This window comes from Oratosquilla oratoria, chromosome 1 (genome assembly GCF_046742065.1).
Source record: "Oratosquilla oratoria isolate Oo_2021 chromosome 1, ASM4674206v1, whole genome shotgun sequence".
Taxonomy (NCBI): Eukaryota; Metazoa; Arthropoda; class Malacostraca; order Stomatopoda; family Squillidae; genus Oratosquilla; species Oratosquilla oratoria.
The window spans coordinates 75,206,462-75,213,961 of record NC_134777.1 but is presented as its reverse complement, the minus strand read 5'-3'; positions in this window follow the sequence as shown (position 1 = coordinate 75,213,961).

Below are 7,500 nucleotides of genomic sequence, written 5' to 3'. Positions count from 1 at the left end.
GAGCTGTACCAATAGTAGGGCAGATCTCGTACTAACGGATTCAAATTGGACAAATTTATCTTTTAGAAGGAAATAGACAAGAAATGGTGTACCAACAGACTGGTTAACTAATGGAATAGGTGTAGCAATGCTGTAGTGAGCGCTAAAACAAAAGATTATTTTAAGAAAACATTAGATAACTGTCTGGATAGGAATAACAGGTTGTAAGGGATATGGAACTGCCTAGTGTAGGCCATATGGTCTCTTATAGTCTCCCACCTATACTTATGTTCTTATGACCTCTCTCTCTCTCTCTCTCTCTCTCTCTCTCTCTCTCTCTATATATATATATATATATATATATATATATATATATATATATATATATGTATATATTATATATGTATACATACACACACACACACATATATATATATATATATATATATATATATATATGTGTGTGTGTGTGTGTGTGTGTGTGTGTGTGTGTGTGTGTGTGTGTGTGTGTGTGTGTGTGTGTGTGTGTGTGTGTGTGTGTGTGTGTGTGTGTGTGTGTGTGTGTGTGTGTGTGTGTGTGTGTGGGTGTGTGTGTGTGTGTGTGTGGTGTGTGGGTGTGTGTGTGTGTGTACATGTAGATGTACATGTATATGTATATATATATATATTTATGTGTGTGTGTGTGTGTGTGTGTGTGTGTGTGTGTGTGTGTGTGTGTGTGTGTGTGTGTGTGTGTGCGTGCGTGCGTGTGTGTGTGTGTGTGTGTGTGTGTGTGTGTGTGTGTGTGTGTGTGTGTGTGTGTGTGTGTGTGTGTGTGTGTGTGTGTGTGTGTGTGTGTGTGTGTGTGTGTGTGTGTGTGTGTGTGTGTGTGTGTGTGTATGTGTTTCTCTCTCTCTCTCTCTCTCTCTCTTTCTTTCTCTTTCTTTTTGGGAGAGATCCCCGCGGGAGTGTCCGGGGACTGGGAGGACCTCAAAACCGCGCCTCCGGAGTTGCCTTTTGCGAAGAAGTCTTCGGTCGATTTATGAGAACGATTTCTGGCCGGGGAGTCTTCAGGATCCTCGAGGGAGACTCTGATGTAAACATCGTCTTATTTGTCTGATGTTGGATGTTATTCATTAGAGATGTCTGCGAGGTTGGCAAATAGCAATGCATAAATGATTAGACCTCCAGGGACGAAAAAATAAGAAGTAGGACAAAAAATAGATAAAAAAGGACATATTTTCTGACTGGGTTGAGAAAGTATGACACGAACTCATTTCCTGATAGACTTCTTTAAGGATAATTCTACATAAATTTACTTCCATTTCTTAACAAGTACGCCCTAATTCTTTTTATTCATGTGTTCATTTTATTTCATTTTTATATCCACCACTTTCTTTAAGTCCTCCATTCAAATCTTTTTCTTATCTATGTCTTCTCTATCTTCTTTTTTCAATAACCTTTATATTCTGATTGCTATGAATATCTCTTTCACTGCTCTCTTTCTCTTTAGTTCTCTCATATAGAAAAAAAGATCCTTCTTATATGGGGCTGGCTGAGTCAGAACATACACCCATCCTACACCCGTCCCACACCCATTCCAAAAGCCCATCTGTAACCCCCGCCCCATCTTACTATTCTCATTATTCCTCTGTTCATTTTCTTGTGCATATTCCTACCTACTCTCCTATTTTCACCTCATGTTATTTTAAAGTAGTTTCTTTCTTGTTATATTATTATTATTATTATTATTTTGTATTCCTTATATTCTCCATTGATTCCCTAGGCATATTCAGTACAGTCAAATACCTTGATATTATCTTTGTTATAGCTTATGGTTTCAGATCTTTTTACAATTTCTATCTTAAATTCTTCTTGTTATACTTTTTCCTTTTTTTCTTTTTTCTTTTTTTTTTTTAGTTTGGAATCAAATCTAGCAGAAGAACCTTCATTTCTGTAGTCTTTCCTGAATAATATTTTTAGGTGGCACCAAACTAGGCTAGCATGGTCCTTTCTTTTGCTACTTCGTGTGTGTAGAATCGAATTCGGTTACAATTTTCTAGACTTTCATTAGAAAATCTCAACAATGTATTTAACATTCATATAGGTTTAACTTTTCTTTGTTCGTCATTCAACGTCTCACTACGTGACGCAAGAGTCATTTGAGATTTGGAAATATAAAAGACAAAAGATCGTAATCGGAGTCGTCTCTACTCAGACAAAGTAACAAAATCAAGTAGCATGCTAGCAAGAAACGACTAGTTTACCGCCACCTTTATACATAACAGTAACATTGCCAAGGCGGTTCTTCTCATCGTCCTTTGCTATTCCATTTGCGCTTCTTCAAGTCCATCTACAGCAGATACGTTTTTGGAAGAAAGTGTTCATTATTCTTGTTTTGTGGTTCTCTGCAAAATTAACTCTCATCTTTGTCATTTCTCTCACATACTCTGACGTTCGTAATGTATGAGTCACCTCACATGCTATTCCCTAATTTGGCATTGAAGTCTCCGACTACCAACGTGTATTTTTTTTTTGTTACTAAACTATTATCTGAGTTCATCATAAAAGGACATTTTACTATTTCTTTAGACCTCTGTGAAGTTAGCGCATAAATCTTAATTATTTTTGGAATTTATCCTTTACATAGTTTAGCCACAACCTACTCCAATTTGTCTGATACACTGCTGAATTTAAATAAGTTACCAGTAATCACTCGATTAACCGAAAATCCTACTCCATTTATAGTTTACCTCTATTTCAATAGTGGAAAAAAGTAGTGACTATCTTGTATCTACATTATCTTTCCCTCATATCTTCTGACTTTACTCATCCCCACGATATCCCAACTGATGTTCTCTAGTTTTTTTCATCAAAACATTCATTCCGTGGTCATCTGCAGAGGTTTGCACGTTGTAAGTGTAGATTCTCATCTCCCTTAGGTTATTTAATGACCAAAGTTTGCATTTGCAAGGAAAGTACCTACGCCCAGAAATATACTGCCAGAAAGCGAACACACACACACACACACACACACACACACACACACACACACACACACACACACACACACACACACACACACACACACACACACACACACACACACACACACACACACACACACACACACACACACACACACACACACACACACATGCACACACATACACACACACACTCAGTGGAGTTTCAAATAGAGCCAAACAAATGTAGAGAAAGCCTCAGAAATAAAACATGTAATACTGGAGTCGACATAAATTTTGTATAATTTGTAATCGATCAATTTTTGCCTACTTACGAGAATATATGTTTATACACACACACACACACACACACACACACACACACACACACACACACACACACACACACACACACACACACACACACACACACACACACACAACACACATACACACAACACACACACACACACACACACACACACACACACACACACACACTATATTATATAATCTATATATATATATATATATAAGTGTGTGTGTGTGATTATATATTTATATATATATATATATATGTATATGGTATATATATATATATATATATATATATATATATATATATATATATATATATATATAATATATATATATATACATCTTAGGGCACAGACGGTCTCTTTCTAACCTTCCTTTTTGTATATTTATTCAAGTTATCTTTGGCGAAGTGTGCTCTATGTCGTTCTATGATACGAGAGTCATAATGTTTTTTTTTTTTTTGCAAACAACCAATCATTTGTTTGTTTATTTTATTACTTCAACGAAAACCATTCAGTCTCCTTAGACTGAATGCCTATTACTGACTAATGCAAGTGTCAGGCAATTATCGAACACTTAATCTCCTTGTTACAACGACAGCCTAATATTCAAACGTCAAACGATTCTTAAGCCTTTGTCCTACTCTTAATTTACATTAACATATTTGATTCTACAGCTGAGCGCTGGTGGCGTCATCGGAAGCGTGCTGGTCTCGGATTTGCTTAGTTGTGGGTTCGAGTCCCGCATTCTCTCCGATTCCCAGTAATGACTGCTTGTTACTTGGTGTCATCAGAGGTGTGCCGGTCTCACATTAGCTAGATGTGGGTTCGAGTCCCGCATTCCTTTCAGATTCCCAACAGTGACTCTAGCTTGTTACCTGTCCCCTCAACAGTCCCTAAAGGGAAGATCAAAATAGGACAAAGGTGACGGCTTCGGCCGCAGCTACTCAGCGCCTCATGGTGTGGACTTGAATGCCTTCTTCAAGCTTTCCCTGGATTATATTGTGAAGCCAAAAGAAGATGAATCACTTAACTGGCTTAAGCACTTAACCAAGTTAAGCCCTTAACAAGGTTAAGCTATTTTAAGTTATCTTTTCCTCCTGATGGTTGATTTCTGTGTGTCAGAGTTAAAACCAAACGATTTTATTCAGGCGAGATATCTTTTCGAGCTAAAAGGACTTTCAGGTGTCAATTGGGTCGTAATCCGTGGCTGAGATAACGCGCTTTTAAGCCTTCCGATTTTTTTTTTTTTTTAAGGAGCTGCTTCTGTCCAGTCGGTGTTTAATGCAGCCTTCTCCCCTTCTCTTCCTTCTATTCCTCCTCCTGATTTCCCCCTTGTCCTCATTTCATTCCTCTTCCTCCTTCTCCCTCTTCTTTTCCTCCTTCTCCTTTTAGCTTTGCATCCCCTTCTTCTCCTCCTGTTTCTCCTTCTCCCTCTTCTTCCCCTCCTCCTCCCCCTTCTTCTGGTCCTCCTCTTTATCTTATCTTCCTCCTCTTCCCCTTCCTCCTCCTACTCTCCCTATTCCTCTTCCTATTCCTCCTCCCTTTTCTCTCCCTCCTTCTCCTGGTCCTCCTCATTTGCCTCCCCCTTTCCCTCTCCAAGTTCCTCCTTCCCTCCCTTATTCCTCTTCTCCTTCTCTTCTTTCTGTTCTTCCTCCTTCTCTTTCCCCCTCTTCCGCCTCCTCCTTTGTTTTCCTCTTCCCTAATTTCTTCTTTACCTTCTCCTCCTCCTTCCTTTCCTCGCCCTCCTATGCCTCCTCTTCTCCCTCTATTCCTCCTCCTTCCTCGCCCTCTTCCTCCTCCTCCTTCCTACTTCTCTCTTTTTCCTCTTCCTCACTCCGCATCTTCTCCTCCTCCCCTCCTCCTTCTCCTTCTCCTCGCCCTCCTATTCCTCCTCCTCCTCCTCGCCCTCCTCCTCCTCCTCCTCCTCCTCCTAGCCCTCCTCCTCCTACTACTCCTCCTTCTGCTCCTCCTCGCGTAAGTAGGCCCCAAGCAGCCTGGCAACCCGAGGGACAGGGCAATTAAGGAAGAGTCCCCTAACGCATATGTGATCATCTAGAACTCCAGGAAAAGGTGTTTAGGGCTTGTGAGGATGGACGAGTGAGTGTCTAAGTCTAAAAGAAGCTGTAAGAGGAGGAAGAGGAGGAAAAAGAAGAAGAGGCAGCTGCTGGTGATGGGAGGAGAATTCTTCCCTTCTCCCTCCTTTCTTCTTTTTCTTTCCTCTTTCCTCCTTCTTCCTTCCCCTTCCCTCCTCACTCCTCCTCTCCCTTTCTCCTCCTTCCTCCTCCTTCCTCTTTCCTCATCTTCCTTCCCTTTCCCATCCCAGCCTCCAGTTCCCCCCACCCACTTCCCTCCTTCTACCTCCTTCCTCCCTCCTCGCCTCCTCCTCCTCCATCCTCTCTTCTACCTTCCCCTTTCTCTTCCCTTCTCCCTCCCACATCCTCCCTTTTCCATCCCACCTCCCTCCTCCCACTTCCTTTCTCCTATCTCCTCCTCCTCCTCCTCCTCCTCCTCCTCCTCCTCCTTCTCCTGCTATCTCCTTTCTCATCCCATCTTCTTCCTTCCACTTCCTTCTACCTCTCTCTCTTCCTCCCCCTCCTTCTTCTTCCTTCCTCCCTTTCATTTTACTCTTCCTACTCTTCCTTGCCCTCCTCTTTCTCCTACACTTCCTGCTCCTCTTCCTCTCCTTCCTCATCCTGCTCCTCCTCATCTTCATCTTTTTCTTGATTGTCTTCCTCCTCCTCCTCTTCCTCTTCCTTCTACCCCTCCTCCTCTTCTTCCTCCTCCACCTCCTCCTCTTCCTCGTTAAGGTCAGCAGGAGGTGTAGTTTACCCTCATCTTGCTTGCTCCCTTTTCTTGTCGTGGCGACGTGGACAAGCATTCTGCCGTTCCTCCCCAGACACCCCTTCAAGACAAAGGTTGCCCCCCCCTCTCCCCCTTCTCCCCGCTCCGAGGTAAATGACATAGAATCATATTGGCCCTCCTCCTTCCAAAAATCTATGAGCCCATCAAGGTACGGAGGTTAAAAAGGAGAGAGAAAGAGCGAGAGAGATAGAGAGAGAGAGAGAGAGAGAGGGAGAGAGAGAGAGAGAGAGAGAGAGAGAGAGAGAGAGAGAGAGAGAGAGAGAGAGAGAAGACGGAGAGATCGAGAGAGAGAGAGAGAGAGAGAGAGAGAAAGAGCGAGAGAGATAGAGAGAGAGAGAGAGAGAGAGGGAGAGAGAGAGAGAGTGCTACCAATTGAGGTAAATGACATAGAATAGTCATGACCACAAAAAAGGCTCCCTTTAGAAAAAAAAGTATAGAACTATATAGATAAGATAGAGAAATAATTAAATAGATAGATAAATAAAATTTGTTGGGTTACATTGACGCCATGAGTTTGTGCCATCTTCCGGGTTGTGTCTTTTATTTTTATTTTTATTTTTTTTCAAGGATAGAGAATTGGATTCAACTCAGTTAAAGGAAAAGTCATTACACAAAGTGTTTGGGATTTATCAATTTTTTTCCGGTGTTTACTCTTCCTCTCTTTCTCTCTCTCTCTAATGTGTCTGTCTTTCTGTCTGTCTGTCTGTCTGTCTGTCTGTCTGTCTCTCTCTCTCTCTCTCTCTCTCTCTCTCTCTCTCTCTCTCTCCTCTCTTCTCTCTCTCTTCTCTCTCTCTTCTCTCTTCTCTCTCTCTCTCTCTCTCTCTCTCTTCTCTCTCTCTCTCTCTCTCTCTCTCTCTCTCTCTCTCTCTCTCTCTCTCTCTCTCTCTCTCTCTCTCTCTCTCTCTCCCCCACAGTTCCGCATTTCAATTTCTGCATGTGGCCTCCATTGGGTCTCCCGATGTTGATGGCTTAGAATTAAAGTGTATTGTGTTTGTTAAAATGTATCCCTAATCACTGGGACCCATTCAGTGTTGTACAAATACTTTCCCGCGTTTGTATACTTCCAATTGTAATATCATACTGGAGATGTGTTGGACGCAAAATTTTATGTATGTGTATGCAACTTGAGCATACAAATATATAAGAAAAGTTGCGCTCAACTTATATCTCGATAGCGTAGTTGGTAAGTTACTACGACAGTTGTTATGTGGTTGCTGGGTTCGAGTCCTCGGCAGTACCGCATTTCAATTTCTGCATGTGGCCTCCATTGGCTCTCCCGATGTTGATGGCTTAAGATTAAAGTACATTGTGGTTGTTAAAATGTATCTCTAATCACTGGGACCCATTCAGTGTTGTACATACATACATACATATATGCAAAGAAATCACAAAAC